The sequence below is a fragment of the Balaenoptera physalus genome, assembly GCF_965194825.1.
Source record: "Balaenoptera physalus genome assembly, chromosome: 6".
NCBI classification, from domain to species: Eukaryota; Metazoa; Chordata; class Mammalia; order Artiodactyla; family Balaenopteridae; genus Balaenoptera; species Balaenoptera physalus.
In genome coordinates this window covers 59,028,641-59,049,732 of record NC_138885.1, presented here as the reverse complement: position 1 = coordinate 59,049,732, position 21,092 = coordinate 59,028,641, and the positions used below count along the sequence as shown (strand labels likewise).

General features: G+C 37.8%; 1 long non-coding RNA gene across 2 annotated transcripts in view; it reads right to left on the bottom strand.

Annotated features, from left to right (window-relative positions):
* Positions 1–21,092, bottom strand: part of LOC309662434 — a 48,495-nt gene that overhangs the window by 7,080 nt on the left and 20,323 nt on the right. Inside the window, exons 2-3 of one of the 2 annotated variants that reach the window (XR_014264676.1) lie at positions 13,318–13,438; positions 10,669–10,779 (exon numbers count right to left, since the gene is read on the bottom strand). This is a non-coding gene — a long non-coding RNA (uncharacterized lncRNA). Of the gene's footprint in view, positions 1–6,649; positions 10,780–13,317; positions 13,439–21,092 lie in introns of those variants that run through there. The other variant, XR_014264677.1, reaches the window with a different exon arrangement.

The following is a 21,092-nucleotide window of genomic DNA, read 5'->3' as shown; positions in this document are numbered from 1 at the left end:
TTCACTTAATATCATATCTTTACTTTTTTATGTTACAAATACATTTTTAAATGGCTGAAAATCGTATCAATGAACACACATTTTTATGGTGGATAAATTCACCTTTATTTTTTCCAGTTTTTCTCACTTATGAATATAATACAATATAAACATTTTTTAAACTGTGTATAAAAAATCTGGAAGGAAATACATCAACATATTATATTTATGTTAGGATGTTTTTCTTTTTTTCTGCTTGTCTATATTTTTGAGATAATTATCATGGGAATATTTTATTTTCATAATGATAATTGTTAAATACAAATGGACAATAAAATCAAAGAAAATAGAAATGTTTAAAAAGCAAAACTTCCTAAAATATGTAAGCTCACATAATTTTTATAGATTTTTAAAGACATCTGCTACATGTTAACCCATGAAGAAAAAGTCCTAGATCATGGTTGTTTGTATTGAAAATCACAAGCTATGCTTCCTCCACCTAGAAGATTGCTTAATATTAGAGCACAATTCATATTTGCTAAATAAATGATATTTTATGGTAAAAAATAGATTTTATTTAGCTTTGTGTTCATTAACTGATTAAGCAAGATATTTCACGAGTATCACTATGATATGAAGCAGGGTTTTTCGTGCTTATATAACACGTAGAGATTCAGAATTCATATTCACATGTAAAAACCCTTAATCAAAAAAAGAACATCTACTTACATAAGCAGGTTGAACATTAAGCAAGATGCAAGAATTTAATATTTGTCTTCCCTAAATGCAAAGTAATGATTTGTGTTTGAGATGTACACTTATTGGTAATCTGGTTATCATTTTATATATTTAGTCACTGCTTTTAATATCACAGTTCTAAGGAAAGCTTTTAGTCTAGAAAGTGCTTTATATACTGTTGAGTACCTTCAACTTCCATTTCAGACTCCTCATATTTCAAATGTGAACTTGTCTTAATCAGTTGGAAAGAATGTAGAGATTTATGGAGCTAATTTAAGAAATAGAGCACTTCTACTGAGAAAAGAGTTTTCTCATATCAACACTAGATAAAAAATGACTTAGTTTGATATAAGAATTTTAGTCATTTATAGGAGAGTTTCCAGAATGATTTTTCCCTTAAATTTGTTTCAAATAAATTAAATGTGACATCTCTATATCAACACTCAAAAGGCATTAAAGCATCTAAAATAGTAAAATATCACCAAACTTTAGCTCCCACTCAATTTTCACTCAATAATCACTGTCATAGCATTTCTTTTTTCCAGCTGTTCTGTCTGCCAAGATCAAAACCATAGCAAGAATGGGCATAATTCTTAGTAACAGAAATTAGACATCAGATAAAGCTTTGTAGAACAAACAACCAAAAAAAAAAAAAAAGAAAAAGATGATTAACATGAGACAGCTAGGCTACCATAGCAAGAGGCTCTGGATAGTCTGTCTCAGGGGGTCTGAACAACAGAATAACTGTCAGTGTGTAGTAGACCCATCTGGATTCAGGCTGAACTGTGTCATTTCTTGAAGACCTTTCCAATAGCATGAGCTTGTGGTTATTCATGGAGGAAACTCTTTTGTGTCATCTACAAAATTTGATCTCTACAGCTTTAGCTTTATGGAAAAAGTGAGACAAACTTATTTTCCAGGCAATGACTTAATAAGGAAAAATATTTATGAAGTACTAGATCGTGATGTCTTGCAATTCAACGTGCAGTAAAATAAGTGTTTTCTTCACCTAAGAGGTATTTTCATCGATTCAGATAAAAATATATAAATAGCTATATACACATGTCCATTAATGAAGTATCTGAAGAGTTAATATTTTAAGAGCACATGTAATGTATTAATGATGTCTTGCATGAACTCAAAGCAAGAAAAGTCAGTGTGAACGACCTCTGAATTGAAAAAGAGGCAGGCTGAAACGTCCTCAGTAATTATTTTGGCTGAATAAAGTCTGAAGCAATGAAAGAGGTTTCAAAGTTCTTTTACAGAACCCATTGGGCTCAATATAATTCGTAAGCAGTGAAGTCTTGGGAAGAATCATGGCAACTTATTTAGATTAAAATATAACAACTAGTAAAACATTATTCTAGGGCTTCCCTGGTGGCGCAGTGGTTGAGAATCTGCCTGCTAATGCAGGGGACACAGGTTCGAGCCCTGGTCTGGGAAGATCCCACATGCCGCGGAGCAACTAGGCCCGTGAGCCACAATTACTGAGCCTGCGCGTCTGGAGCCTGTGCTCCGCAGCAAGAGAGGCCGCGATGGTGAGAGGCCCGCGCACCGCGATGAAGAGTGGTCCCCACTTGCCGCAACTAGAGAAAGCCCTCGCACAGAAACGAAGACCCAACACAGCCATAAATAAGTAAATTAAAAAAAAAAAAAGAAAGAAAATTCTTATAAAAAAAAAAAAAATCATTATTCTAGTTGTAGTCATCATGCAGAGCCCAACCTCTCCAACTTTGTGAAGCAATTAGAAACAAAACCAAAAACTTTTCTAAAAAAAAAAAAAAAAACACAAAAACTTTTCTATAGTTATTCTAGTAATTTTGATCAGCTATAACTAGTGTATAAGAACATCAATTTTTTTCTAAGATATTTTGTCATGCCCTTTATTTATCAGCTAGTAAATATTCCATATATTTACATATCAATTAATCTTCTTCTTTAGTTCTCAGAACTGTGAATGCCAAAGACAGCGCCAAGCTTTTCACCCTGTCCCTTATTTGTTAATCACACATATGACACACCTAAGATATTTTGCTAGTGAAGGGCAGCACTTAGGTTGGAATCCTGGCATGGTTCATTGCCACCGGGATGAAATGTAGAGTACGCTGGGGACCAAGCACTTCTCCAGCATGTTAAGGCCCTCTGTAGCACTCTTTTAGCTTTCGCTGTTTATTCAATATAAGCAAGTAGACAAGCAAATAGTGAATTGAGCTCATACTTGTCCTTGGCCAGTTTTCTTTGCCCTACACCCCTCTCTACTACTTAGAGATTCACCTCAGTTTCCTCTTCCAACTCTAGTCTGAGGAGTGCCCTTTGTTGCCCTGGCTGCCCACCAAATTTACCCAGAAAAGGCCAAAACAAATAGCACCACTGACAGACATTACAAAATGTCTGTCACTTTGCCAGGAGCTCCAGCAGACTCACAAGCCCCCAAGGGGGTTCCAGGGGGGTGAGCTCAGTCTAACATACAAATCTCCAGACTTTCTGGAGCTCTCTGCTCCCTATGGATCAATGCTCTTCTCATAAGCAGGAGGTGATGATGATTTCAGTATGATTTTTCTGAGCTTGCCCATGGCCTCTGAGTATAAGAGGTAAAGACAATGTCCCTTCAAGAGGAGACAGGTTGGTAAATAAATGGCTGCCCAATCACACCAGGAAAGCAGCAGAACTCCAAACTATGCCTGTCCACTAAAAACCCATGGTATAATATTTTTAAGTAATGTAGGACTTTACTAACAATGGAAAACCACTGGAGGGCTTTGGGAAGAGGAGATGTATTTTTTTGTTTTTTTTAAGGCATTTCTTTTATTAAATTTATTTATTTTATTTATTTAGTTTTGGCTGTGTTGGGTCTTTGTTGCTGCGCGTGGCAGACTCAGAGTTGCGGCGAGGGGGGGTCTACTCTTCGTTGTGGTGCGCGGGCTTCTCACTGCGGTGGCTTTTCTTGTTGCAAAGGACGGGCTCTAGGCGCACAGGCTTCAGTAGTTGCAGCACGCAGGCTCAGTAGTTGTGGCTCGCGGTCTCAGTAGTTGTGGCTCACAGGCTTAGTTGCTCTGCGGCATGTGGGATCTTCCCAGACCAGAGATTGAACCCGTGTCCCCTGCGTTGGCAGGTGGATTCTCAACCACTGCGCCACCAGGGAAGCCCCAGGAGATGTGTTTTTAAAAGGTTATGCTGGCTGCTCTGCAGAATAAACTGAAGTGGACAAGTACGGAAGTGAGGAGATGAGTCCAGAGTCCACAGTAGTGGATAGGGAAGAGAAGACGGTGGCTTGGTTTAAGGCACTGGCATATGGGCGATGTCTATAAGGAGACAGTGCTCCAGTTTAGAAGAGTTTATCTGAGGACCTTCTTTGTGGCAATAATCACACAGCAGAACTTACCACAAAGGCCACTTCTAGTACCCCAAAATACAACTGTCACCTCTATGTAACAGTGTGCCTATTAGCTAACCTGTCTATTCTTCAACTTCCTCTTACATAAAATGGGCTAATAGTAGTACTTTTGCCTATGAGGTTATCTTGAGAATTAAAAGCATTAATACCTATAAAGCTCTTAGAACAATTTTGCACATAATACAAATACAGCTATTATTATTAACTTTCTACTTTCTGTATTACAGAATGACAAATGGGAGGGCATAAATCAGTCTTTCAGTAATTATAATATAAAGAGAAGGACAAAAAGACAACCTTGCTTTACCCCACTGGTAAATATTATCTAATCTATGACGAGCTAGTCCTCCTACTCACTGACTCTGGTTTTGCAGCACTACAAATGTCTCTATTGAATAGAATTCAGTCTAGCTCACAGCTGATTCCTGCCCTCAGGGCCAAAACACAGGAGTCTTTAAAAGACACAAGCAAGATTTTGTTATCCTAACAGGGTCTTCGTTACAGGGAAAACTTAGGGTATTTCATCCCTTCTCTGGTTGCATCCTAAAAAATCTCTGACAGTGTCATGTCTCTTCCACGGTTCCAGCTCTTGCCATTAGCACCCTCACCCTCTGCCCAATGATCACTGGTCCAGCTCTCATCATGTGCTGGCTGTGACCTGAGTCCAGCTTCTGCTGTCTGGTAACCACACATTCATCTGTTGCTTCCAGTCTGAGAGTGATCAGAGTTTCTCTGGGTTGCCTTCACCAACCCTTGTCTAGCGTCTCTGTTTTACATCACCTGGGTAACCAATTCCCTGTATTAATACCCTCTATTTGAAAGACTGAGGGTAGTTTCTGTTTTCCTGGCTAGATACTGAATGATAGAACATTCATGGAGTTGATATATTCATGGAGTTGATATATCCATGGAGTTGATACATTGGCAAAGATCAGAGTCCATTATGCACAGAACTATATAAACATTTGGAGGCAGGAAATTTGGGAGGGGATACTTTATCTACCATGAGCTTTCACAATAATTTTAAATGACGCTTAAACTTTTGTTAGAAAGATAATAGCTGCTTATTTTAGAAAAAAACAGAAGTGTAAAACTAAAACCTTTTCATTTATTTATTTATTTATTTATTTATTTATTTATTTATTTATGTTTAGCTGTGTTGGGTCTTCGTTTCTGTGCAAGGGCTTTCTCTAGTTGCAGCAAGCCGGGGCCACTCTTCATCGCGGTGCGCGGGCCTCTCACTATCGCGGCCTCTCTTGTTGCGGAGCACAGGCTCCAGACGCGCAGGCTCAGTAATTGTGGCTCACGGGCCCAGTTGCTCCGCGGCATGTGGGATCTTCCCAGACCAGGGCTCGAACCCGTGTCCCCTGCATTGGCAGGCAGACTCTCAACCACTGCGCCACCAGGGAAGCCCAAACCTTTTCTTATTAGTTACTTTTTTTTTTTTAAACATCTTTATTGAAGTATAATTGCTTCACAATGGTGTGTTAGTTTCTGCTTTATAACAAAGTGAATCAGTTATACATATACCTATGTTCCCATATCTCTTCCCTCTTGCGTCTCCCTCCCTCCCACCCTCCCTATCCCACCCCTCTAGGTGGTCACAAAGCACCGAGCTGATCTCCCTGTGCTATGCGGCTGCTTCCCACAAGCTATCTGTTTTACATTTGGTAGTGTATATATGTCCATGACACTCTCTCATCCTGTCACATCTCACCCCTCCCCCTCCCCATATCCTCAAGTCCATTCTCTAGTAGGTCTGTGTCTTTATTCCCATCTTGCCACTAGGTTCTTCATGACCTTTTTTTGTTTGTTTGTTTTTCCTTAGATTCCATATATATGTGTTAGCATACTGTATTTGTTTTTCTCTTTCTGACTTACCTCTCCTCTACTGCACTTATGTACTTCACAGTAGGATGTGGGATAGGGGACAGGAGAAAGCTGCATTTATATTTAACCAATTAAATTTCAGTTTGCTAGATCTGAGCTATTTAAGATAGTGTATTTACCAATTTAACATCGATTCTATGATAGCAGAGCTTGAGAGAGGTGGGAAGGAGAGGAATGACAATTTATTAATCAAGTCTCATCTGACCCCCTCTCCTGCTAAATGAAAGACCAGCAGGAGGCAATGACAGTTACTAAGGAGGAACAAGCAGGCTTTGCCTGCCTGGAACAAGAAAACACAGAGGGAGAGAGAGATCCTGCCTTCCAGGGGCAGAACGGATATATTCCTTTGAAATACACTGAGATATCCAACCTCATATTCCATCTTAATTCCTAAATAATTTCTCTTCAAAGGCATATCTTGAGCTTTCTCTTTTTATCCATGAGCACAGAGCACTGTTTGTACATTACATATAAGAATACCAGCTCAATTAAATCTTACAAATCAATTATATTCTTCATGGCAATTGATACATCCCAAGGCCTCAAAAAATATAAATTAACTATCCAAGAATCTCTCAATCTGAAAGAACTTACCTCAAAAAGTATAAAATATTCTAGAATTCGAAAGAATGTAAAGAGTCTAAAACATCTATCATGTAGCCAACCCAGAAAGTCTATATGCCAACCAAAAATCATTATTAATCTATAAAACTCATCATTAGGATGCATTCTTTAATTTCTCTTCATTACATGCCTTTCCTGTTAGTTAGTGTCTATTCTGTCACAAGATTCCAGGAAGGGATCAATGAGCAAATGAGGGTCTGTCTTGTCTTCCAAGGGAAGAACTACCTTAAGTTTTACAAAGGCTGCAGACAGCCCGCCTTCTGTGCTGGAGCCAGAGAAGAGTGAACAAACTCAATCCCCTGTTGGTAAGGCGGAGTTGGCAGCTCTCTCTTAACGACTGAATCCCAAAGGCCAAAGAGCGCTGCAATGTCTCTTTGCATCAGCCTCAGTCCCGTGGAACACATTTGGAGTGTCCTATTTTTAAAAAGATTTAAAATAATAGTAGATTTTACAACTTTCTACTATAGTAGTTTAAAATCAGAATGTGTTATTAAAGCCTACCTCACTTTGAAGTCGATAGTAAAACATCAGAAAGTATTACAAAATTATAAACTGACCAACAGAAGGCTAGTATATATGGTACAGAGTACTGACTGTGTATAAAAGAACCTAGTTTAATTATATTGCTCTTGTGCCTGAAAAAATACTTGACATTAAGTTCTTTCCACATTAATTCCTAAATAATTCCTCTTCAAAGACGTATCTCTTGAACTTCCTCTTCCTATTAAGAGCACAGAGCACTGTTTGTACACTGCATAGGAGAATACCAGGATATTACTCACAGGTCTTTAATTAAATCTCTCCATTTCTCCCTTTTATTTCACTTCTTTTCCTTTCCATCCGCCTCTTCCTTCTTCTTCATGTTTCTTTATTTAGCAAAAACCTGGTTCCTAACACTCCCTTAAGTTTCAGCTCCAGTCCTGATATTTACTCCTTTCCTTTCTCCACAAAAATACCTTAAAAATGTATCTACACTCACTTCCTAGTTCTTTAAACCCCTTGAAATCAAGACTCTATTACCACATTTTAAAATTTCATTTGTTATTTGTGAAAATTAGTGACAATGTCCCAGTGTCACTAGCAAATGACAAAATTGACAATAACGCTGTTACAGTATTATAGTAGTAACAGTTACAGTATTATTATTATAAAATTCATCAGCTATCGGAAACCAGTTATGATGTACAAGATTCAGAATGTAATCTACATGGTTCCACTGCCTCATTCCCCATTCTTTTGTTGTTTTCTTTGAGGCAAAGTCTGGTTCCAGTTGTACAATGAGTAATTAGGAAAAGATCTATGGAGTAAAGGGGTAGTGAGAACAGCATTTCCTCCCCCAAGTCTGGAATGGGCAGAGTGGCGGTCTCAGCAGCATCAGAAGTGGCCACTCAGGGAAAAATGAAGAGAGCTAGCCGATGAACCAACCAGAGGACCTTGTTTCTAAGTGCCCCTAAGGCAATAAACTGAGAAACTTGCAGGAAGACCTGAGGGAGCTCATTTCTGGCAGACTCAGTGGGAGCTCAGATCAGTGTGGTTTGGGTTACATGTATGTTCCTAACAAACTTAAAACAAATTCATAAAAGACTCAGATAATAGAAAACTATACAGTAAATTTTATGGATTTTAATCAAACACAGTAAACATTCATTCAGTGTTTTCTATGTATAGGGAAGAAAGGAAGTAATAGATTGTATTCTTGAGAAATGTACAATCTACAATAAAAATTCCAAATAAAAAGAGGAAATCATAGGGCCCTTAAAAGTAGCCCAGGGCTTCCCTGATGGCGCAGTGGTTGAGAATCTGCCTGCCAATGCAGGGGACACGGGTTCGAGCCCTGGTCTGGGAAGATCCCACATGCCGCGGAGCAACTGGGCCCGTGAGCCACAACTACTGAGCCTGCGCGTCTGGAGCCTGTGCTCCGCAACGAGAGGCCGCGATAGTGAGAGGCCCGCGCACCGCGATGAAGAGTGGCCCCCGCTTGCCACAACTAGAGAAAGCCCTCGCAGAGAAGCGAAGACCCAACACAGCCATAAATAAAATAAATTAATTAATTAAAAAAAAAGAAAGAAAGAAATGTTCTTACTAAAAAAAAAAAAAAAGTAGTCCAGAATTTCATGAGAGTACATAAGAAAGAAAATTTTATTTCAGAGATGAGGATTCAGGTAAGGTTTAAGTGGATCCATGAAGAACGCAGTGATGATTCTCTAAAGGAGAATCCAGGTGACACAGATCTAGGTATGAAGCCCATTTCCATCATGCACCAGTTAAGCAACAGAAAACCCAATGTATAAATTAAGCAAGTTAGGCTTTAGTCTTTTTACCCAACAAGAATTTCTGGACAGGTGACAGTGCAGCAGCTCCAACCCAGTACCATCAATGCCTCAGGCTCTTTTCATTGTTTTGCTCTACCTATTTTAGTGTTAGTCTCCAAACTGATAGTCCCAAGATGGTCCCTGCTTTACCAGGCATCTCAGCCAGTGCTTCTAAAGAATAAGGAGGAAGGAAGAGACATGAAAGTGACAACACAACATTGCCAAAATCCCCAGCAGATTGCCACATAAATCTTCTTGGCTAGAACTATGTCACAAAGCACTTTTTGCTATAAAGGAGTTTGGGATACATGGTTTTTTTGTGTTTTTTGTTTTTTAAAATCTGGTTACACTGTTCCAACCCTTCCCCTTCCCCCCACCCCCCAAAAAAAAAATCAGGGTTCTGCTAAAGAAAAAAAAAGAAAGAAAGAGTATTAGGTTGGTAACTACTGGGATATGCCACATACCACTTATAATTGTGCAGCCTAGGGTACAAGTCACTAACACTTCTAAATGTCAGTTTCTTCACCTGTGAACTGGTTATAATAATATCTTTCTAGCAGGTATTTGAGTGGGGACTAGAGTTTACGTATTTAGGATGTTCAGTATGGTCCTGATGTGGTAGGAGCACAGGGTAACATGGAGCTGCTTTTATAATTGTTTTGTTGGTTGGTTCGTTAGTTTCTTGGTTGATTGGGAATTTAAGGAGGTGTCAGATTTCCACAGGTAAATATTGGAAGAATAAGAAGCAAGATTGCAAAAACATGGAATTAGGAAAAATGCGTAAGAAAATTTAGAGTGTGTTTAGAAAATTTTGTATAGTTTAGGAAGACTGTCATCCATGTGAAAGAGAAAAAGTAGATAGTAAAGCTAGAAAGTTAGGTGGGAACTGGATCATAACATGGGAAGAGAGGTGTTAAGAGTCAAGTCAAGGAGTTTGGACGCTTGGGAAGGTATTGAGGAACTATTGAAGGTTTCAATGCAAGATTAAGTCCAAGCTGTGCTTTATGCTGACCACTCTGACAGCAGTGCATGAGATATACTTGGGAGCTGGAGAGAAATCAAAGCAAGGAGAAGAATAGGGGAGTTAATTTATATCCGAGCAAAACATAATAGAAGCCTAAAGTAAGGTAGTAGTAACAGAATGGAAAAAACTGACTCAGGAGTCATTTTTAAAGCATTAAAATTACAGAATTTGGCATCCAATAGAATATAAAAGGTCAGAAGAAGATGGTGCCAAGGTAATGAGCTAAACTTCAAGTTTAGTGGTGTCATTACCCAGGGTGGAGGGTAAATAGCAGGCCAGGGAGAAAGAGGACCAAATTTAAAAAGCAAAAGAATGGCGAGGGAAGTTAAAGGGAGGCGAGAGATGAAAAAATACTGAGTCGAAATGTTTACCCATGTAAAATAAGATGTGTAAAAATGGTTATGTTCTATGCAGTTGTTTAATCTGCAAAAAGAATTTTCTCAGGCAAATTAATGAATTTGTAACAGTTAGATGCCTAATCCTAGTCATGCGCTAATCTGGCGGTGAGGGGAGCAACGCCCATGTGTCTTTAGAATGCTTCCTTGCTGTTGCAACTACATTAGCATAGAAATAGTCCAAAAGTACGCAAACGAGTTGCTAAAGAATTCCCACTCATTAGTTTTTCACTCTCATTAGGATGTAAAATTATTCCTCTGGAAAGATTTGGACACAGTCCTTCCTAAAGGCAGAGGGATGAGTTAATTTACCTCTTTGGTATCACTTGCAACGTTCAGATCCTGTGATCCTCGGTTCTGGGCTCGGTTTCAGCAGTTAACGGTCACAATGGAAACCCAAGGAGAAAGCAGACTGGGGAATCACTGCTGGAATCAAGGCACTTTGTCACTTTGAGAAGAACAGAGTAAGGAACACAAGCGGTCTATTGACAGAAGTGTTTGCTTATCATTTTTAGCACCAGACATTTAAAACTGGGCAGGAAATACCTTTGAAAAATGATAATCCCAAACAGTTTAGAATTATAGTGTGCTTTCATCTCCATTTCTGGGATTTTTGGTTATGTAGATTTTAACATTGTATGTAGCCTCAAATCGTCTAAGTACATTCTTAAATTTGCAGAAAGGGATAATTAGATTCGAGAGTCCTATTTTTGAAGAGTTATTCTGAAAATGATTTTAGTGCAAACTTTTATACAAACTCAATCCTTTTCATTAATTATTCAGTATTATTTCAAGTAAAATATTACTTCATTTTAAGCTTCAGAAACCCCTTTTTAAAATGACCTCATATGTGTTTCTTCCAGTATTTTGGTTTACTTTAGTAATAATCATTTCTCCCTAAATAAAACTCCATGGGAATTTACTACAGTATTTAATTTAGTACCTGCTCTGCCTCAGGCACTTAATTAGTACTGATGTAAAAAGGCACAATTTTATTATCCTAAATCATCTCACTTGTAATTTGTGATTAGGACTAAATAGTTTCAGGAGTCAAAGTGGTCGTAAATAAATTCACGTTACAGGACTGACTGATTAAAAATCATGTTTTCCTCATCTTTTTGATTTTGTGAGGTTACAGATCCCATGAGCTTATGGCACTTAATCTAAAAGCAGTAAAAGTGCTAAACTGGGTATTATATGATTTTCATAAGTCACCTTATAATAGAAAAAGACTTTGGCACATCCTGAAGTAGGCAGCCGTCTGCAATAAAACTAAGCAGTCTTCTTTCCTCCTTCAGATTCATGGAAGTACTCTCCTAGTCTTTGAATCTCACTCTGAGGTTCCCAACTGCTAAAGGAACAATGTCTTGAATGTATATAGGACCTTCCTTGTAGAGTTTTTGGGCATAAATACCAGTGAAGGAAATAGGAGAAGATATCTCCTACTATAATCTCCTTCTACCTTGCCATAACCAAATATTTTATAGACTTACAAAGTAAAGAAGGGTTAAGTCAAGGTCATCCAGTTCGAGATTAATTTTTTAACACAAAGTCTAATGTTCCATTCATTACCTTATCTTTATTATCTTAAAAATCACACTCAGCACTTATGTCTTATAAGTTTAAACTTTTTAAAACACAGGTTAGTATATGAACCAAGGTATCATGCCTTACAAGCAGCTTGCTTAATAAGCCCATTTGCTCAGCACATAATGCCAAGTTAAAAGAATTCAAAGAACGCGGGTTTGGTTGCTTTTAGTAATTCTCATTATGACCTACTAAATTAAATTACAAACTGAATGCAGCTGAAATAACTCTGTAACTGGTGCTGTTATGGCTAATGAAAAGGTTTCAATCTCTAACACACATCTCCAGAACATTTATTTTCATGAAAGTGTTCCAATTGCCAAGTACTAATGAGACATGTGTAGGGCTAAAATTTGTGTTTGAATTCTTAAGAAAAATTACAGCACCAAACTCAGAGAAGTGGGGATGTGGATGAGATTCCAGTTAGTGTTATTCCAATTAGCACTGATTTCAGTTAGTGCTATTGATCTTCAACTACATGCCAGAGGCCGTGCTAGGCCCCTTCATGAACACTGTGACATCTGATTCTCCCCCAAACATGGTGGGGTAGGCATGGCAATCTCCACTTCACAAATGATGAAATTTCAGAATCCTGAAAATTAGTTTGATGTTGTGTCCATAAGCTTCAGAGTAGCAAAATAAGTTGATGTTGTCTGCATCTGGCATTGGGGCCCAAGTATAAGGTAGTATACGATGAAATTTTAGTATCTATCATGAATTGGTTAATTCATTTATAAATTGGGCTGATATTATTAGCAAACAAATGAACTGATGCTTGAATAAAATCAAACCAGCTGGGCTGTGGCAATGGAATATATCATGGAACTTTATATATTTCTATATTGTTTAAATGTTTATTAGAGTAAATATTAATTGTAACTAAAAAAGCGAGATATAAGAAAATGGTTGATTTTGGCTAGATTTCTTTAAAATCTGGCAATGTCCACTTGTTTTAATTTGGTGCTGGGTCTCCATAATATGTGTGGTGGAAATTAATAATAATAACAATAACAAAAATAATAATGGTAAACATGTATGTTCTATATATTCAAACATATTACTATATGCCATGTATGTTCTATATATGTTAACTCATTTGCTCCTCACATCTCTTTGAATTAGAGATTACTATTATCCCCTTTTTACAGATGAAGAAATTTCAGCACAGAGAAGTTCAAGAACTTTCCAAGTTTATACATGCAGCAAAGTGATACACAACCCAAGCAGTATGCCTCCTGAATGCAAACTCTTTAACCCTACTCTCTATTCTATTCCTGTTTGAACTCCCCTGTGGTGTAGTTCAATGACCTATGAGGTTATGTATCATTTTGATAGCTGTGCTTTGGCATTGAAGTTCCAAATTCCTACTCCTACCTGATTTAGAAATTAGAGAACCAAATTACATTCAGTTCATTTCAACACATATTTGTTGAGAACTTGTCAGATGCCAGGAAGTCTTCTGGATGCTTGGGATATATCAACTCCCTTTGGACAGCTGAAGTGGTAGAAGATAGGAAAAAAAAAAAAAAATTCTTCACTTGAATTCTCCATAAAGCAAAGCCTGTGACCAACGGTTAATTAGGCATAAGTGGTTAATTTAGGAGTATGCAGTGGATAGGATTTAGAGATGGGAGGGGGTGGGGCGGTGGGAGGTAGGGGATGGGTGGAATAAAAGAATGGCAGAAGAATCAATTAATGGATGCAGGAAGTTGGCCACCACTCTGGTTGACTGTGTGTTCTAACCCTTGGGATACTTTGTGTAAAGCGTCCAAGAACATCTGCCTGAGGGAAGAAAATACTCACCTCCCATTGGCCCAGAGTAGCCCTGCAGGATTAACTCTCCCACCTTCAGGTTATGCTAATTTTGTACCCAGCAGGTTTCCAAAGGCAGTCTGCAAAGAAGCCCTAAGGCTGGAATTTAAGATGTGAGTCTATGGTGAGGCATGTTCAGGTTTCAGATAAGCTGCTTGAAGCTGGTCAGAGACTTCAGGGAACCACTGCTCGTGGCCAAAGCTGGAATTATAGGTGAGGCCAGCAGGGTGGAGAGCTTTGCACAAGCTGAGTTCACTGCAACAATGAACAAACATTAGTAAATCACATAGTATTTGAGAAAGTGACAAATACTATTGATAAACAAAAAATAAAATAAAGTAAAGCAGTTTAAGGAGATTTGGAATGGAGAGGGTGAAAAAAAAATAAGTCTGAAACTTGAATACATTGGTCAGGGTAGCCCTCTTTTAAAAGGGAAATAATTGAGCAATGACTTGAAGGAGGTGAAGGAACAAGTCACCCGGATAACTGAAACTTAAAAGTAATCTGAATACTCTCAATTTTTAAGAACTGTTGAATAATTTCCATCTGTAATTTTTTACTTCACCATCTTTCATGGGGGAGGGGCAGATTTTAGGTGCTCTTTAAAATGATTATTAACCATAAATGTTGGTTTGGTTTTCAGGCATTCCATTAACTTCTTTAAATTTACTCTGTTTTTGTTTCTTTCCTGTCAAACAAGGCAAGTTTTTATTACTCTTAGGTAACAAATTAAGACTAATATGGTAACAATGTAAAGAATGTTTCCAACCCAGACCTGTCCCTTGGACTCCAGACCTACAAATCTAATTGCTGATTTAGCATCTCCACTTGCATGCCTAATGGACATTCCAAACTTACCATGACCAAAATTAAGCTCCTGATATCCCCTCGCCCCAAATGTACTCATTTTACTTTTCAGTTCAGTCAATTCCATTTTTTCAAGTTTTCAGTACCATCATCTTGGTGCCATTCTTGCTTCTTTTCCTTTACTTTTCCATATCTGGTTTGTTATCAAATCAGTTCAAAACATGTTTCCAAATTTCAGAATATACCAAAAATTTCGCCCCTTCCTCATAGCCACAGGCTTGGTTTACGCCACCATAATCCCTTACCTGTATTACTGCAGTCACTTCCACTGGCCTCCCTACTTGCCCCGCTACTCTTCCACAGACTGTTACAACTCGCTTCACATCATGTCATTCCTCACTTAAAAGGCTCCCGTGACTTCCTGACCCACCCAGAGTAAAATCCAAAGTCCAACTCCGATCTGCAAGGTCCTCTGTGTCCTGACTACTCATTACCTCTCTGACCTCATCTCCAACTCCTTTTTTGCTCCAAGCAGATACACTTCCTGCTCTTAAGCCTTTGAACTTGCTATTTTTTTCTGCCTAAAATGGTCTTCCCCCAGATATTGTATGATGAATCCTTCAGTTCCTTTATACTTGTCTCAACTGTCACATTCTTAGTGAGGCATTCCCCCCACCCCGACCCTAGCCGACCCCACTCCTACCCCTGCCCTGGGGAACAGCACAACTTCCCTACCCAAACACTTCCAGTTGCCCTTCTTTGCATGTCTTCTCCTTAGTATTCATCACTTTCTAATACTTTCCTTATCTCTTTGATTTATTGTCTGCCTCTGCCACTAGCACATAAGCACCTGAAACAGTGTCAAGCATGTAATATATGCTCAATAAATTTTTGCCACATGAAAAAAATAAACAAATGGTTTCAGAGGCATCCATTTGCCTCCAGGATAGTTATGATGATTACAATAGAAATCTAGAGAGAGAAAAAAAAAAGTTCAGCTTTTGACAACCAAGGTGTAATTTTTCAGCTAGTCCATAGGCTTGAATGTCAAAATTTGTTGAGAAACAAAATATTTTCCAAATTTATTTAGCTCTCATTAATGTATTAAGAACAAGGCTGAGCAAATGGGATGGCAGGGTTTGATTACAGACCATAGGGAAGAGGAAACCCATGATTTGGCATCAACGACTTTCTTTCAGAAAGGAGGAAGGAGCAGAAAGCCTTTCTCTTCCAGGAGAGGTGATATTGGGAAGGAAAGGACAGGCAGAGGAAACAACCATTCAGATGTATATTATGATCTACCTACACCTCTCAGGATTAAAATCATGGGAGATGGGTATTAGTTAAGTTGAAAGGAGAACTGAAAGCACGAGCTTTGGCCCCATCTCCCACTTCATACTCTGGCAGTAGGTACCATGAGACCACCTTCACAGTGGGGCAGGGAGAGGAGAGTTGTAAGTGTTGAGGCAGTGGATGGAAATGGTTAAAAAGGTGGTTACAGTGAGGAAATCAAAGCACTCCTTATAGCAAAGAACTTCAAGGCAGGCACCCAGACCAGGGAGCAAGTAAGTGGGAGACACACCTGGAACAAATGAGGGGGTCTGTGGTGCCCTCTTGGATCAAGATAGCACACAGAGGGGAAACAATCAAGTTCTGCCCTAGTCAAGATTAACAGACCATAATTTCCATAGATTTCATTGATGAACTCCAGCAAGACATTCATGGACTGGATCAGACTGGATCAGACAAGTCAGTGGATGTCAACCATCAACCACTGCAAATCCAAACCAGCACAAAGACCATAATGAGGCACCCCATCCCTCCAATGAGGACCCTAAATTTCCCCTTCATCTAGATGCGCTCTTATGAAGGAAGCAAGCACAAGACAAATAGTCCTGACTTTAAAAAGTTGATTTTTTAGTTGACTAAATGTTTACCTAATCAAATTGTTTTAACTAGAAGGAAACTGTCTAAGCTGAAAGAAAATGATATAACTTGAAATGGCAAATCGAAGTTTTGATTCCTACCCCAGTTATCCCCACTGAGGGAATTGAGGGCTCAGGAAGATTTTATCAGTTATAGATAAATAAAAGCCCACACTTTTTTTTTTTTTTTTTTGCACATCTGTATAATAATGAATTTTTTACCCTACAACTAAAGTGGATACATCATCCCTTACCTCCCTAACCAGGAATTAAAATACTGTGGTTGATCTGAAACCAACCTAATTAATCAATTCTTCACATGTGACTTCACACGGGTCATTATAGGGACAGGATAGAATTTCAGCTCCGTCCAGGGTCTTAGGGTCTACACTTCTGAGAAAAGTTATGTAGACAAGAAAAATAAGCTTTTATAATTATGGAAATGTTGGCTTTCAACATAATCTGGAGTGTATCAAATATAAAGATATATATGTATAAAAACTATACACATAGTTTAGTCTACTTTCTTCTTCTCCCATGGTTTCAGTGAAATTCAGCATATACTTTCCTGTATATTCTTCGTGTGGCCAACCAACACCCAGCTTAGGAACTGATTTCCTAAATTGTTTCCAAATGGAACACCAACCAAATATACAGTCCTGTGACTGCAGGTAAAAAGTACAAATCAGGATATCCCTTCTATTTTATTTTTTTTGGCCACTCCACACAGCTTGCGGGATCTTAGTTCCCGGACCAGGGATCAAACCCGGGCCCATGGCAGTGGAAGCGCCAAGTCCTAACCACTGGACCACCAGGGAATTCCCAGGATATCCCTTAATACATGTAATATTTATGAATTAAAATATTTTCTTGGAAAACAATGTAAAATATCTTGTTTTTATTTAATGGCAGTTTCTTCTTTTAATTCTATGTTCATCTGGGAAAGACTAGTTCAATGCCATCGGTAACAGGATCTCAGCTTTTGCATTGATCATGTAATAAAGAAATTTGTCCTGTCATTTGCTGAATTTAATTGCTGTTTTTGAAATGAAAATGAGTTATATCCTGTTGTTGTTTTTGTTTGTCAGTAACTGGTTAGGAAGAGTTTCCTGGCTGAGCAATTAAGTTAATACCATAGTAATTACTTAAATTATAGATTGGTGTCTAAGACTTACTGGGGAAAATTGATGGTCACGAAGACTTATTGACTAACCAAGATCAACTATTCTATCCATCTTATAAAATCTCTCTCCAGAATAAGGCAGGCAAGAATAATTTCAATATTATTTGACAAAATATAATTTGATCCAGGTTCAAGTCGTTTAAAATACTGTAACTGGTTTTATTGTGTACATAAAAATTGAAGACATTCTATAAGAAATCCAAAGGGAAAGCAAAATATATACATATTTCGTGTTCTTTTTCCATGTGGAATTTACTAAAAATAATTAGCTCCTTTCTCCCATGAAAAATAATTTAAAAATAAATTTCTTTTCACTAATACCACTATCTACCTATTGCTCCTACTGACCACATTCTACACTCAGCCATTGATATTTGCTCTTCTTTAGTACCAGCTCTCACCCAATTACAGTTGCTCCTAAGCAAGTAGCATATCATACTCAAAAAGCATGCTCTCTCAGGTTTCTTCAATGTAAAATTGACTAAGGGAATGTTGATATCAAAGCTATGGATGAATTCACTGGTTGGAAAACACTGTTGCAAATTTAAGACAAGTAAGACAATGACAAATTAGCAAGAAACAGATCTAGTGATTTTTATGTCGAAACAGAGTGATAACCTAAATTAACCAGTTGATTTAGAGAAATATAATCTTTTCCTCTCATTTAACATTATAGAAATTTCCAAGACCAAGAGCAAGTTAAGCATCAAATTATAGCATGTTTCCTTTAAAATTTTAAAAGCTAATGGTTTTAAAAGAGAAGTTAAACAATCTTTATGTTGTAGTAAAATCTCAAAGTTAAAAATTATCAAACTAAAATTATAAAAAGTTAAGCGTGCAAACTGAAGTGGATTTAATTATATTTTTGATAATGTATCATTTTCAAGAAGTTGAAAACATGACTGCAATACAAATATAAAGTTAACTGAAGAAAAATGCACCACCTAAAATTTGCAAGTTATGTTTTATTAGGGGACCTTATTGAGGACCATAGCCTGGGAGACAGCCTTTCAGATAGCTCTGAAGAATTGCTCCAAAGAGGTAAGGGAAGAGGAGTTTTTGCTGGGAAAAACAAAAACAAAAGTGAAACAAAACAAACAAACAAAAACCCATGTAGTCAAACACCAAAAGATTACTGCTAATCACAAAAGACAAACATCTCAAGTTAATGATTTTAGTGCTTTTCTGTGTATGGGAAGAAGAAAGAGTCTGGGCTCATTGAAATTATTCCTTAGGTATGCATCTTAACCCTCTAGGGACAGTGTTCTGTTTTCCTCCATCCTGAATTCGCCCCCCAGGGCTCACCATGAGGGGGTGGCTGCAGTGGGCAATATTGATTGTTTACTAGAATGGCAGGCAACATTTTTTTGTACACAATAAACATGTGGCAAAGATTTATTTAGCTCATTAATTAAGGAAACAAGATGTTAAATCTGGTTCCAGGAGCAGAAATTACAAAATTTACCAGTCCGGATCTCAAAAACTTATTCTTTTTAGTGGGCACAAAATATTTTCCAATCCACTTGAACTCACAAATATACAAACAAAAAAACACAAAACAAGTAATTCCCAAAGATTATTCCTGGAAACAAAAGGAGGCTGGTCTCCTTTTATCTTGAAATGTGGGTATAGCAGGAGTTGTTAATTAACTAGATAAGTCTGCTTGCTGTGGTCAGCTAATCTAGAGCCAAATAGCATTGAAAAACTACCCAGGTCAGAAAATTAATTTTTGTAAAAATTTCATAAAGAATCTCAGATTATATTTTCAGATTATATTATCTGGAATAATATATCTATTAATATTATTCCAGATATAGTTTTTAAATTGTTTATATTGACTATTTTATTTGAGACTAAGAAACCAAAACCAAGAAATTCATCTCAACAAAGTGCACCTGTAAGATCTATAAATTTGGGTAAATTCATCTCTCCTCAAGGTCCCTAAAATACAGTGGGATCTCTGGCCTACCAAGGAGTGACATTATTTACAGCCTGTAAGTTCTAGAACGCATATCAGACCAATCTTCTGGGATTGTTTTATGGGTATTGGTTTCACCTTTGTTCTTTCCTGGTGGGCTTGTCTGACCTAGAGAAATGAGATTTACTCTCATATATGACACTTCCAGGTATTGTCTGGATTGCACAATCAATTTATCCAATTATGTCCTGGTAAAAATAAGAACAGATTTTTATTGAACTAGTACAATTAACAATCATTGCCATAATAAACGCTAAAAGACTCAGGAAAGTGTGTGTTCCTGAATTCCAAAGGCTTAGGGAGAATGTTACCATTTAAAGAATGTTTTATTTCAGTTTGCAAAAGCATAGTCTGCTAAATTAAGAACTAGGGAGAGATCGAGAAAAAGGAAAAAGGTTTCCTCATATACTCAGAAAGAAAGAACACTAAAAATAATAACAACAATAAGATTTCCCTCCTATTTGAATCTTAGGTATTAGGTCACAGTCTGCTTTCACGCAATTGTCCTCTTGAGAACTAAAAAGAGTATTGAAAATCCTGAGGGTCTTTTAGTACCATCTGACAGTTGTCTAAGTGGTGACAGTTTAAATCCATATCCTACACCCATAAGTCTATATCTTGAAATATCAACAGTTAAGAGTACATGTACTATCTATATTCATTTTCTATTGCTGTATAATAAATTAGCACAAACATAGCAGCTTAAAACCTTCCACTTGTTATCTTACCATTCCGTAGGTCGAGTCCTGGTGGGCTCAATTTGGTTCAATGCTCAGGATCTCACAGTTCTGAGATCAAGGTTTTGGCTGGAACTGGCTCTTAACTGGAAGCATTGGAGAAGAATCCCATTTCCAAACTCATTTAGATAGTTGACAGAATGTAGTTCTGTGCAACTGTAGGTCAGAGGTCTTGTTGGCTGACAGCCAGCCAGCCTCTGCTCTTGGTGGCTCTCTGTATTCCCTTTCACCTAGTCCTCTCCATCTTCAAAGCAGCAACAGTGAGTTGAATCCTCACACTTCAACTATTCCTGGCTTTCCTTTCTTCTATCAGCTGTGATCCAGTTAGACCAAACTAAATAGTCTCCCTATTGTAGGTCAACTGATTACTATCCTTAATTACCTCTGTAAAGTCCCGTTTGTAGCGTAACATAACAATCACAGACCTAATAGCTCATCACATGCATAGTCCTGAGGATTAAGAGGGAAAACTTGAGGGTTGATTGGGAAAGGTAGCATTTTAGGATTCTGCCGACCACATAATCCTTTTCACAAGGTTCTGAGACTTTCCTTTGTTCTAGCCTATAGTTTAGAGAAGGCCTTCAAAGAAGGAAGAGAGGAAAGGAGAAGCCACATGTTGATAATATGACTGAATGCTTGAGGATAATTTATTACAATAACTAACAACATCTGAATAGAAAAGAGTAAAATCCTTTATTGGGGTGTAA